At 37.7% G+C, this 14,314-nt stretch overlaps 1 protein-coding gene and 1 pseudogene across 5 annotated transcripts in view; one reads left to right on the forward strand and one right to left on the reverse strand.

Moving 5' to 3' along the window:
• The window catches only part of Sybu (syntabulin), a 104,222-nt gene that overhangs the window by 72,070 nt on the left and 17,838 nt on the right, over positions 1-14,314 (reverse strand). The window lies entirely within an intron of this gene.
• Positions 1-14,314, forward strand: part of LOC110334638 — a 120,859-nt pseudogene that overhangs the window by 1,104 nt on the left and 105,441 nt on the right. For 3 of the 4 annotated variants that reach the window (XR_002381133.2, XR_003845459.1, XR_003845461.1), the window contains exon 2: positions 13,844-13,924. The product of XR_002381133.2 is annotated as a protein SMG5 pseudogene, transcript variant X3 (transcript). Of the gene's footprint in view, positions 1-330; positions 369-13,843; positions 13,925-14,314 lie in introns of those variants that run through there. The other variant, XR_003845460.1, reaches the window with a different exon arrangement.

Genomic DNA, 14,314 nt, shown 5'->3' on the forward strand with positions numbered 1-14,314 from the left:
AACACCCCTTTAAAAATAATTCTGCCTTTTTTTTTTTCCCTGTTAGAGGATGGGGGAAGGGCTGATTTTGACATTTCTACTCTAAAGACCAGAGCATTCTTGCAAAACAGAACCGAGCGCCCCTAGTGGCGAGCTGCAATGACAGCTGTTGCAGGAGCCGGGGGAGTTAGGGAGCTGTTTGCAGGCCTAAGGGATTACGGAAGGAGGTGGGAGCTCGGAGGTGCTTTCCGGAGAGAACGGAGAGCCAAGTACACCTCTACAGAGGTAGAGCTGAGGGCAGTCCCGATTGCTGCTTTTATTTTCCGAAGCCTGCTTGCTGTGCCATTGTTATCAACCAGTTTACTTCAGTGCTGTCATCTTGTGACCTAGTGAGTAAACACACAGCTTTGCTGTGACCTATCTCCTCCCACAGGCGACTGAAGAAAAATCAGTAAGAAAATAAACCTAGAATCTGGGAGTCTAGACTATGTGGTCTCATCTCTCCATGTGTCTTCATTAGTCGCTTCTAGAAAGCCGTTTAATCAAAGGAGAATTGCCTTTGAAAGAGATAACTTTCATATTAGTTTTACATATACTGAGATGACATCATCAACAAATTTGGCAAATGAAAGAGTAAAATTTTTCATTATTTCATTGTCCTGATATCTGTGATCCCCATGATCTTTCTTTTAGCTTTGTTTCTCTTTTGTATTTCAAAGGCTTATTTACTGTACATCAAAACAGCACAAAAATGATAATAAAATTCTAAGTAACCTATGGCATTTGAGGATCTGTGGGTACCACTATACCTGGCTGTTTTGATGGACCATGGACTGGAATGGCATTTGTTTTCCCAAGAAGTTACTCACTTCCTCTCGTCCTCTGACTGGGCCATGATCTGATCTGAGATAGGGCTCCCAAGCCTCTTTACCATGGCAAACTACTGGGACTACTTCTAGGAAGCCTGAAAGCTCCATCTTGGCTCCCCCCCCCCCACCTCCATCCTACACCCCCACCCTGGTGACAGCTATAGTAGATCAAATTTTAGGATGAGCTGCCTGGTAGAGTGTTAGTGAAACTAAGACTGGGAAAATGACCTTGAATTAGGGGCTGAGAGGAAAACCCCTGTATCTTCTGTTATATTAAGAAGCTCAGCTACTGGCTGGCCTCCTGGTGATGCTTCCTCAAGAGACAACAGGAGAGAGAAATAAGTTTCCTACCCTGCACAGAGGTGTGGGGTGAATAGGAAATGAGAGATACAAGGGCCTGAATCTCACAGCCCTGAACGGAAGTCAGTTGTTTGCCTCGTTCTGACTGTGCCACCCACTGGAGTTGTTTAAGGACTCCCCGCCCCCCACTGGAGTTGTTTAAGGACCCCCCCAGGACTTAGCTGTAAGTGCAGGTTGGTTGAAAAGGAAGACCCAGTTGCATTAGTTCATGTTTTTGAGGAAACTTGAGTTCTCTCTGCTTCATTTTCACACCTATAAAATAGACTTAATAATAGTAATTAGCTCGTAATACTGTTAGAAGGATTAGACAAGTCTAGTATTTATGCCTGGCATATGGCTAGCGTTTCCTAGATACCTTTCCTTGCTCAGATAAAACTGTTCTAACTACCATCGCTGCCTCCTGTCTGCTTGTCTTAAATTTGCCTCATCTTAAAGATCTTTGTTTTTACCAAAGGGGAAAATGTCTTGCCTACATGGATTGTTACACAAAAAGAAGGGAACAGAATTTCACATTGGAAAAGTAGTTGACAAGCCATTCCTACCAAAGACAGGTTAAAACTGGTTAAACAGAAGGGATGAGGGAAGGCCAGGCACCTACCATCCTCCTATTCTCCCAATTATTTGTGGCATTGACGTTCCGACTCTGAGCTAGTGTCTCCTGTTCTTTAGGGTCTTAGAGAAGCATGGGCATAGCTATGACATGCCATTCTGGAAGTTGGCATTGTGTTTGAGAGATGCCAAAGGGGCTTGTCAGAGTTTTAAGTTAGACTGGGATCTGAGGAAACTAGGGATAGGTTTTGAAATGAGTTTTGATAAATCTCCAGGTTCAATTATGATTCTGGCTTCTTGAGAGTTCTCTTTGATCTCTTTATTTCCTCTTCCTCCTCCCTCCCTGCCTCTTTTGCTCCCCTCCTCCCCCTTTCTTTTTCTCTCTACTTCTCATCTCCCATCTTTTATCCCTCTCTTTTCTGTCACCTTCTGTCTCTCTGCCCCTCTTTCCGTTCCTTCTCTTTTGACCTTTGTCCTCTTCTTGTTTTGTGCCTACTTGTAAACTATCTGCTACTCAGATGGATTGGTGCAGACAGAAGCTTTGGGTCCCCCTTGAAGCACTCACTACTCACTGCCTGTAATCTTATGGGAAAAAAGGGATTTGTCTCAGAGTTTTGATTGGGTACAAACAGCACCAAGTACAATATGTAGCATCTCAATCGGCTTTTGTTAATTAATATCATTTACAAACTTTAAGAGGTTCATGCTATACTTCCACCTATTATTGGTTCATTAATGAATTTTTACTTTGATGGCTAGGTTTGTGAAGAAATCTTCACGGTGTATTCAAACCTTCTTGGCATTATTTCAGACAACTTTCAAATGTAAGGCTACATAACTGTGTGCCAGTGAATGAGATTTCCTGAAGGAGATTGAAGAAGTGTTCTTTCTCATTAGGTGGTGTCTTCTGCTCTCTGGTGAGCTGTATCAGACAAGTTAGCATTCCTAAGTCTGTAGTTTTATTTGTAAAAGCATATGTGGTCTACTTCATAAGTTTTTTTTTTCCTCAAAGACTGAATTCTCTTTCACACACAGAAACATACACAGGTTGGGAATTCAATTAAGGGCGCTTTGTTTTCCTCCTTTTCTTTTCTGCTTTTCCAATTAATAATAACCCTGGGGAAGATAAGGTATATGGTACAGCTTTAGCTAATCAGTGAGCTAATTCCTTCTATAATAATAATGGCAAACAATCTTCAGATAACTCCTATTTCACCTATTCTCATGTGTCTACTATTTCTATAAAATTAATAGGCTTGATGTTTTTAAGCTGATGTTTCATAAAGCTTTAGTTTCATAGAAAGATGAAGTAGAGAGTGCAGAAGCTAGCCATCAACACCCACAATAAGCTCCATCTTTTTCTCTTAATAGTTTGAATGCAATTCATTTCCTACTTGCTTAATTGATTAGATAGAATCATACTCTATTTTTGAAGAAGGCGAAAGTAGGTGTGAACACAGTGGATCTTCCCTGCTTCCTATCCCTTCATCTGTTTAGATGGTTCCAACATTTTCTGTGTCTCTAATATATAGTCAACATCCCAGCTTCCAGAGCTAACTCAGATAGACTTAGTGTGGCCACCTCTGCACTGACCTGAATCTGCACAGAAGGATCCCCATGGTCCCACTGATGAATAGTACTGTTTGTTCTTGATCTCCAGCTGCTGGAGGAATATGTGGCAATCCTTTTGTGGTCTGTTGTCAGTGGTAGAGTGCTATTTCCTGTTCACCTCAGTGCCTATTGAAACCTTGCCCGTACTTCAAACATACTACCCTACTATTGCTGCTTCCTGCTGAGGCTGATGCTCTTAGCCCTTGATGGACAGACAGAATAGAAGGTACATCTCCTACTTCCAATCCTATAATGTTGCTTTTCCATCCTGTTAGTTTTGTTCCCGTTTTACAAGGCAAATTCCTATACCTGAAAATCGAATCCCATCCTTTCATGTCTTTCTTGTAAAGGAAATTATCCAATCAGCCCCTCTAACTCTCTAGAATTGTATTTTGTTGTCTATAAAGTAGAATAATTATACCTAGGCTTCTATGAGCATCATGTGAACCAATATAATGAAGAGCTGAAGTATATCATAATCATGCAGTTGGGTGTGAACTGTTATTAGCTATTATTGTCTTAAAAATTACATCAACATATGTCTCTGTTTTTCTGATTTTGAGTGCTACTGGCTTTCTCCCCTCCCCTTATCTGCATGCTTTGGGTGAATGATTAGCTGGGTATATTATCTGGGACTGTCCCTGCCCTATGACTCTCCACAAGTACTAACCATTTTTAGCTGGCAGCCCTTGCCCTAAGTCCCAGATGGCCTCAGGGCCCTTACTCTAGTGGCTAGCTTTGACCGGAATCTTGACTTATGATCAGCCTTTGGAGTAAGCACTACTCCTTTTTTTCAAATCTACCCTTCCCCTTCTGATTCTCTCCTACCTTTCAGCACGTGCTTAGCCCACCCTTCAAACATTGGCATGGCTGTTTCATTTGTTCATCTTATCTTTCCTTCCTGGGTAATGCTTTTCTTTTCAATTGCTTCAATAACCATTTGTAGGTAGATCATCTATAAATTCTATAAATACATATATCTATTATATTTTCTACAATCCACTTGGATATCTCAGCTTATATGTCCCCAAATGCCCACACATGCACTCTGTTTAATAGAATGTATATCACTTCCTGTGCAGGTGGATCTTACTGCTGCATTCTCTAAGGTAATACACGATTTCACCATGCAAACCCAGGTATCTTGATGACTCTATTAACTATTTTGTCTTCTACAGTTCTACAAAGAATTATCCTATCTTTCCTACTTCCTAGTTATCTTTGAATTTCTACATTTCTCCGAATCTATTTCTTCCCCAATCTTCACCTGGCCTCCCAGACTTGTCCACTAGAGTAAATTCTTAAATAGTGACCCAAAAAGTTTCTTTAAGGTGCACATCTGATCACCTCAGTCTCCAATCTACTGTGTGACTCCATAGGCCCAACCAAATCCTTTCAGTGCTTTCCAGTGACTTGGAGATAAAGGTGTATGCATATGCCTTCCTGGTCTAGTCCTGGCACCATTATAACCCCCTGTCTCCACCTGTAGTCCCTATCCAGTTTCTCTTGTCATTAGACAATCACACTTGCTCGAGTCGGGGTACTTGTCCTTGTCCTGAGAGTAAGATAGTAGAGAATGATTTCTTGGTTTAAAAATGCTGTCTCTATTTCTGCATACTCCAACAGAAAGCTAAAGCCACATGCAAGATATGATAATCAGAAGCTAGGTTAGCTTCAGGGCTTCTCACATGAGTTGAATAGCAATTCAAAAGAATTTTTAAGTAAGCAAGTGAAAAATAATGATTTCCAAATTGGCAAACTTGAAAAGATTCTGCCTCAGAAAATACATATATTTTATCTTATGGATTATAAAATATTAATCTTAGCTTCATTTTTAATGGGTTCAATTCTCTTGGGTGAGAATTCAAAGAATATGCTTTGAAAAACTATTCCCCTGATTCCTTGTTATGGTTTTTCCTCCTCTTTTCTTCTATCACTTATTAGAATTTTAGTATTAAAATAGAAAACAGTTCTAGACAAGAGTTTATTTTTTAAAACTCCAGCATTTAAATTTGTAAATATTCACATATTTTTATTGTTACATTTTTGTCATAATAAACTCAGCTGAGTGCAGTATTTTCATATATATGCATATATATGTATGATTTCAGTAGACCTATTTTGAAACTTGGAAAAATAAAAACTAGTTACTAAGGCAGGGACTATTAGACAATCTCATGCTATGAGTCTACTGTAAATATTCTTTGAGAGCTGTCGGTTTCTCAGTGCTTGGGATACTAAATATAGATGTGTGGATTTTCTAAAAACAGTATGCCTGTGGTTCCCTTCGTAAACACCTGGAAGGTTTGCATCTAAAGTACTATTTTTATTTCTGCCTACCCTCATGTTAGCAGTCTTATCTGCAAACGTCTATGTTCAGAAATTCCTTTACAAAAACAGATTGCGAAATGAGAGAAATAGGAAACAAACAGAATTAAAGGTCTTCTGGGTTTTTTGTTTGTTTGTTTGCCTGTTACCTTTTTATTATGCAGAATTGGATATTTGAAAAATATTGTCCTAAAACAAGAAGGCTCTTAATTTTTAAATACAATAAAGACGAAGCCCATAATGATCACTAAGTATATCTAGGAATTGGTTAACAGTGATACTATTACTAGATACAAATCTTATACCTTGAATCCAAGACTTTTAGTAAATGTGATTTTTATTTATTTCACAAATATGAATTGAGCCTTTGTTATTTACCAAGAATTCCAGTAAATACTGGGAGAAACTTAGTCAATTTGCCATGATAATAGAAAATAAGTATAATTTCTTAATATTATTTGACTCCCTTGCATGAGACCCAAGCAATGTTTGAATTGCTATGTGGCCATGGAAATCAGAGGGAACAGTTACTGTCACTCAAATTCTAAGCCATGGGGTGGATAGCTCATTTTCTGTTTTGTTTTGTTTTTGTGATGATTTTAAATTAAATACTAAATTACAATGATTTTAACATAGGATGAGCACATGACCATTTGATATTAGGATAGGGACCCATTTCCAGCTATAAACTATATTTTAAGATAAACCCAGAATGAGTTCACAAAAAAAAAAAATGACAAAAGTAAAATTTATTAACCTGAAATGTGTTTACTGTCTCAAGTTAAAAGTTATAATCATATGAAAATTACATCTTTAAAGAAAGTTCTTAGCTGAATCTTTTCATTCCCTTTCCCGCAGGCATTGCTGTTTCTATAAATATTAAAACTAGCGTTAGGAACCATGCTCCTTCACTTCCTTTGCTACTGGTTCTAGTAGTACTCTTTGTTGCTGACCACGCAGTTCTCCATAATTAAAGATATATGAAGGGAAACAGCTCATACAGGAGCTTTAAGCAGAAATGCCATTTTTTTAAAAAATCAGTAAGATTATGGTTATCCTTTAAAACCAAGGTTTTCTGGTTGTGTTTTTGCCCAGAAGTAAATTGTCTGTTTTAATGATTAGTAAGAAAGGCTGCCAGCAGGTCTTTTGTGGTGTGCTCAGTATGGAACTTCATGCTCACGCATTCTCTTCCTGCACTCTGACTTCAGCCTTTCTACTGTTATCGCGGAGACTGGAAATGGCTGCAGAATACAAATCATATGATAAATATTGGGGAATTTGTCTTTGTGGTTTCCCAGCACCACCGCCAAACTTCTTGCCTAGAGAGCTGTGTGAGGCTGTTCAATCTGAAACCTTTGAGCAATCCTGTTTTCTTGCCAGCTGGGCGGCATCCACATGATTGAATTGCAGCAGCCCTTCAAAGAGATTAATAAACATTTCCAGTTCTTTGCATCTTTCTAAGGCTTGTTTATTTGTTGATAAAATTTTATGCTCAATAATTTTAAACACTACAATGTGTCTTCTTTATATGGATTCTCAATGTGATGCAAAGAATTTTGAATAGTATTAGTTTAAATGAGGAGTCTTCCCCCCCCTTTTTTTTTCTTTCTTTTTTTATATATCACAATTTTTTTCTCTATTAGGCTAATACTACCGGAAGAAACTGCCTTAGTGTTCATTCTTCATTCACTAGGTGTTTCATGTAAGGTCCATTCCTCATCCCTCTTTAAGGTACTGTAGCACAGTTCAAGAAATGATTGTAGCCCATCCCACTATCCTCCAGTGCTGTTTGCAGAGTAGATCTAATCTCTCCATGATGAGTGGACTGTGTGAAACAATGTCAGGTCGGCTAACCTCCTCAAGCAGCTTTGATCGGTCAGCCCAAAAGTTCCAAACCCTTCTACCACCCTCCCTCTAAACAACATGGTCACGTTTGTCACCAGCCTAGACTAGCCCCCTACTCTGGCTACCAAGTTCAGTGTTACCTTGCTTTATATTGTTGTGGTAAGCATTGTGATCAAAACCAACTTGGGTAGGAAAGGGCTTATTTCATCTCACTTTTAAGTTAAAGCACTAAACCAGGAAATGCATGAGAAGGGCCTTTGCTTGTCCTATTATTTTTAATTCTTTCTGATTCATTTGGGATTGTTAAACCTGTTTCTACAAAGACTAAGATTTTCAATTCACAATGACAAAAGGAAACTATCTACTGTAAGAGAAATTAGTCTGGCAGAAGTGATGTCAACAGAACCAGTGTTTTTAACTTAACAGAATGTTGAGGCTGCAGTTGAGTGCTTGCCTATTATGCACAAGGCTCTCCATATGATTCCTGGCCACACCCCCACACCCCCACCCCCAAAAGAAAGAAAAAATAAATAAAAGGAAGAAGAAAAAGAAAAAAGAAAAATCAAAGGCCCACATAGAGGTAGTGGTGCATTTCTGTAATTCAGGAACGCAGAAAGTAAGTCCAGGAGATCATTATCTGTTAAGATTTCCAGGCTTGCCTGTGTTATATGAGGGCTCATTTCAGAAAAACAAATGAACAAACAAACAAACACCTGAATTCATAGGTAGCAACTCTTTAAATAACTACAACAAATGATTGAAAATTAGAATCAGCGCTGATGCTCTTCCACCTGAGTTCAATTCCCAGAACCCACACAGCACTGTCTATAACTCCAGTTCCACGGGATCCAACACCGTCACACAGCCAAAACACAAATGAACATAAAATAAAAATAAATAATAAAACATTACAAAAGAATCAATATCATCACACATGAAAACAGTGTACTTACGTGTATACACTACAGTGTATACTTATTTTATGCTTTTTGAGAGAAAAATCTTATTATGTTGCCTGGGCTTGAAGTCCTGGTCTTCCTGTCTCACCTTGTATGTAGTTGGGATTACAGGCTTATGCGACTGCATATATAGGGCACTTTCTTTAGAACCACAATGCTCGAGTTGTAGCCCAGTGGTAAAACACTTACCTTGTATTTGTAAGGCTCAAGGCTCAAGGCTTTAGGTTCAATTCCCAGCATAATCTTTTGCACTCATCCACTTGGTCTCTTTTCAGCTTAATAGTTTAACATTTGGTAAAGCAACCTCTCTGACACAGAGCATTTTGGTAACCTCAAAGTCACACCAAAAGCACTTTTGTTTTATAGTCTTATGTTTCTAGTAAACGGAAAAGAAATGTGCTCACTCAATAGTGACCATGAGATCTGACTCTCTCAATGGTGCAAATGAACCATACGTTTACTTTCTGAAATGAGGTGTCCCTTAAGTCTGCTCTATGATAGGCTTCTAGTTTGACAATGGGGAAAAAAAAATCAGCTATATTCCCTGTTAGCCGTGTAGGCAATGGCAAACATCTTGACAACCTGCTACCCTTGACTGTATAAGTATCTGTGAGACTTCTTTCTAACATTAGGCAGTTCATGTTCTCCATGTGAGCAAGGGTTTTTCATGGCTTGCAGCTTTTGTTGCTTTTCACTGCCTGTGCTTATTTATATTGTTCTTTTCCAGCAAGGAGTCCCGGACACTTTGGCAAAAGAAGCTCTGTATCTCACACTGGTCCAATTTGCATTTTTCCTTCTGCCCATCACAAGCCAACCACCGGATCTGCAGGAGCTCTTTAGTCCTGCTTGCTGCTCTAACTCTCTACATACTAGCAGCCATTCAGCTCTTCTACTTGTGGTTTTCACTTTTTTTTGTTTTTCCCTTTCCAAATCTTATCGCTCTTTTGTACTGTTAATGGGAGCAATCTGTTGGATTGTGAGCATGAGAAAGCCCCAATTGCATATTTACAATTATTAATTTGATTTAAAACACATAGCTCTTTAAAATGATTTTTCAAATCTCTTTTTAAAAATGGTTAGTGATAAAAATCTTAACTACATTTACCATGTAGAAATAAATATAAATGTTGCTTGAAGAAGGCCAGAGAGGGGACTTATAGAAATCCTAATGTTTTATTTCAGATAGCCAATTACCCAGATAGCACTGAGAAATGACTGTGATATATAACTAATTCCAAGACACATTTGGACATTACCCACTTGAATTGGCTTATTTTAATTAAAAAAGAGTATAGTTATTTTCCTACATTGGTTCTAAAGCTAAAATAAACCAGAACCAATACTTTTTATTTGTATGGGAGAAAGTAAGGAGGCATTTTGGTTAGGTTTGGAAGACAATTGTGTTAGACGTACCTTCTCAGAGAGTGTCTCACATACTCCAGGCTGCCTGGGAACTTGATAAGTAGTTGAGAACGACCTTGAACTTCTGATTATCTACCCACTGCTAGGATCACAGCTATGCTCAGTCCAACCTGGTTTATGCAGTGTAGTTTAGTGCAAGCCAGGCAAGCATCCCACCAAATAGCCTACAATAGACATTCTTTACAGACATTTTGCAAAAAGTGCTTTTACCTTTAGTAAATAGTTTGTATGTGTGCTATGCTGAGAGGTGGCAAGCCAGGGTAACATTTGTTTCCTTGATTATCTATATCAGAAGGATAAGTATGTAGCAAAGATTCTGAACTGCAGAATAATATAACTGTATTAATATATTATAATATATTATAATAATAATAACTGTAGTTAAATGTTACCATTATGTCTTACCTCAAATAATCTAATTGAGGTTCATAGCTGTTATCTAATATCTTAATAGTCACACTAGCTATTTTCAATGTCTATCAATGTTTATTTTCTGTCTCAAATGAGAATATATTTCCTTGGGCTCACTAGGCAGTTATGCAAATATAATTGATGAACTCTAGGCCAATGGGAGATGCTATTTTAGACATGAAGTGCATGACCCCTGAGGTTTTCCTCTGAACTTCACACACGTGAGCACACAAGTGTAGGCACATTTACACATGCATAATTGTAAAAAAGTATTAGATAATATCAAAACCCAAATGACTCAAATGTGGCATATATCCAAATAGTATCATGATTATAATCAGTAAGATTAACTATTAATAAGACCAATGAAAATGTAGTATGAACACTTAAGCTAATTCAGCTAGGCAATTCATCTTTTTGCACAGTGCTGCTGATGGTATTTTTCTGGCCTCTGCACATTGTGTATCTATCAACAATAATGAAAAACTTGAAATTTTAGGTCAATGGAGTGTTTGTACAATGGATCTAATCATAAGAAAAGAGATGTTTGATGACACCTTACACTACTTCCCAAACTGTATTGCTTTGCACTCAGTCTTGTATCATGCCTAGAAAGAAAGAGGTACTCTATTACAAAACAATAACTGTAGTAGATAGTAGGTAAAGAGACACATTGTCTTAAAGGCAACAAGCTCCATTTTTCTTCCAAATAATCTAATTAATGCAAACAAATTAATGGAAAGATGCATCTGAGATGGGAAGAAAAGTCAGTAGCTTTGTGATGAGTAGCTAAAGTCTTCAGCCTGTGTCAGTTGACTTGTAGCCACGCACATGTCTGTGGAACTATTTTTCATGTTTTAAAATTTCTAAGTGATTCCTCCTGCTGGTGCCGTCTCTTCACACTTCATCACATTTCCAAATAAGCGACCATGAGGCAGTGAAGATTTCATGTGCTGAAGGCTCTGAACCAATTCTCCCCAAATCCATCTATTTAAAAGACAAACGAGTTTTATTCACACTTCTAATTTAGGATCCATTAAAGGCATTTGGAATTGGGGGAGAAATAAGACGCCTGCTGTTCAACTTTTCTTTTCCACAAATTCTCCTCACTGAAAGCTTGCGTGTTTCTTGCTAAGTTTCCAAAGCATGTTAAATTCCTACTAGAAACCGAGTATCTATAGCACACTATGTAAATAGGATCCATGAGCAACTGCTCTAAGATAAAAGATGAATACCAATGCAACTGCCATCGTTGTAAGTGCAGCCCACTGTGCCAGTAACAGGGACAGAGCAGGATCAGGAGTGGAAAACCCAGCAACACAACAAGTTCTTTGAAACACCATGGCTTCATTCCTGGGTTCTGAATCTCAGCTGGATAAACTCATTGAGACAAATAATACCTGTTTGTGGGGCTCTTTTCCACTTTGGAGGATATTTAGAATTTCCAGCTTCCCCTCATTAGCAATCCCCCCCCCCACACACATACACAACTCAGTTAAAGAGTGACAAGTTAAACATACCTCCAAATCCCCAAATGTCCCCCGGGAAACAAGACTCATCTCAAATGAGGGCCAAAGCTTTATTCAAAGTCTAAATTTTATATATTTAAAATATAGCATTTTCGTTAATATCAGGGCCAAGTTAACTAATTCGATAATTTTCTAGACATTATGTACTTGTAAGAGTTTACAGCCTTTGGGAAATGCGATAGATTACATGGTGTTCTTTCTCTTTTGCTATGCCTTCTCAAGCTCAGTGGGCTTTTCCTTATACCCCTTCTTCCAATTTAATGTTAAATACCTTATTTTATCTGGAATTGGTTTATGTACGAGAATCTCAACTTTCATAGTAAATCAATTGTCACATGCATCAAAGACAAAGGAGATGTCCTTGGGCTCTCTTAGATATATATTCAAGTTTACTGAAATTGATTTGTAATGACCCACACTCCCCAAATAAAGTACAAAGATTATGTCACTACCATCAATGTGGAAGCACTAGAAGAAAATTTGAAAATTCACATCTTGAGTGACACCACAAGCCTTTCCACCTCCATAAACTATGAGGAATGAACAAAATCTCAAAACCAACTCTGTGATTCTTTCTTTGTTCCATTAAAGTAAGCCTAGACAAAGCATTTTAGCACATCTATTTCCTGTTACATGAAACATTTGGATAGTTAAAAAATAATAGTATTAATAAGGAATAGTGTGGATTTTAGTCATTTTCGTTGTATATATTTTTTAAATGGCAAAACAGATTGATAAAGGAAATGGACATAGCAGAGGCTAGAGTAATTTTTTCCTGTACTTGGTATATGTATGAGGGTGTCAACTTTAGTATAAAATCAATTATTTCATACCACAGAGGCTGAGAAGATGTAGCATGCTGCTTAAACTCTCTAAGAAGTATTTCGAAGGTGTGCAGTTCATGCAAACTTCCTCAAATTTGGTTATTTGCTTTAACAAAAGCCTTAAAGAGTCATTATTCTAAGTACTGATATTAAAGCTGTCATTTGTTGATAAACACTATGCTAGGTTAAACAAATGCTCACCCATCTAATACTTAAGGGTTGCTTGAGGTGAGGTTACAAGCTACATCTGATAAGGAAAATGAGGCTTCATGTGTTAAAGTTGCTTGTAGAAAATGATGACTCCAGTAAAAACAAACTTCTCTTTATACAATTTGAATGCCAAAATTCAAGTTCCTTCTGGGAGGTTTCCTGATTCCCAGAGGACTCTGAGTGAGACCTGACCTGATTCCTCAGGCCTTTGGGTTTCACAGAGGCTAATGTTTTTGTTTTGTTTTGTTTTGTTTTTGTTTTTGTTTTTCTTTAAGCAAGGCAGCAGAATTTTGCCAAGAGAAAGAAAGTGCAAGGAGAAGGACCAGGATGAGGAAGAAGAAAAAGGGTGGTGGTGGGGGGGGAGGAGGAGGAGGAGGAGGAAGAGGAGGAGGAGGAGGAAGGCATTAAACAGTTATTCAAGTTGGAAGAAGGTGTGGAGTGTGGTGGAGAGGGAGTGGAGTTGGAAACAGAAGCAGAAAGCCAGAGATTTTAGTAGCGGAGGCTTTCCAGATTAAGCTGGTAAGGAATTGTGTATATGTTATGACCTGACCCCGTCATGTAACCATGTGTTTCAAATCTTTAGAGACCTGACTTGAATATTAGGGCTCTAGGAATTTATATCAATATTATCTAGAATTTAAAGAAAAATGATCTTTTCTAATTTTAAAAGAAAAATGACTATGGTGAACTTAATGGGCCATTTAAGGAATTTTATAAGACATTTTAACTATATTTTCATTGTCCTTTCATGATTTCTCTAAAACCTGAACCCAGAATAATGTAATTTGATCAATTTGTCTGTATGTAAACATGCTAGGAAAATAGAGGGTAAGGTTGGTTTTGAGGAGAGTGTTAACCTATAATTTTACAACAAGAAAAGTAAAAGCAAAACCCCTAATTTTCATGGCATAATTTAAAAATAGCAAACTAGTGTCCTTCTCTTTCAGGCCATTCCTGCCAAATATGAATATGTTTTAGAAGACTGCAAGATGAATGCAGTTCAGACTGAGGCAAAGCCATGCTGAATGGTAAATATCTTATTTCCAAACTTAGAGTCCAACAGAAGATCAATAGTGAAAAAAACATTTGGGCTTGTAACCCAATCTTGGAAACTTCTCGTTTGAAATTTCTCTTAACTTTTGTTATGATATTTTGCAAATAATAGTAAATATATATTTAATTCAACTGTATTAAATATTAAGTACAAATGGATTAAAATGTATTCACACTTTGACACTCTGTGTCTATAAATGGAGAATGAGACAGAACCTGAATGTTACTAGTGGTGGGAAGTTTTTTTTTTTTTTTTTTTTTTCATCTTTTCCACTTTTTTTTTTTGGTTTTTCGAGACAGGGTTTCTCTGTGTAGTCCTGGCTGTCCTGGAACTCACTTTGTAGACCAGGCTGGCCTCAAACTCA

The sequence above is a fragment of the Mus pahari genome, chromosome 17 (assembly GCF_900095145.1).
Source record: "Mus pahari chromosome 17, PAHARI_EIJ_v1.1, whole genome shotgun sequence".
Classification (NCBI taxonomy): Eukaryota; Metazoa; Chordata; class Mammalia; order Rodentia; family Muridae; genus Mus; species Mus pahari.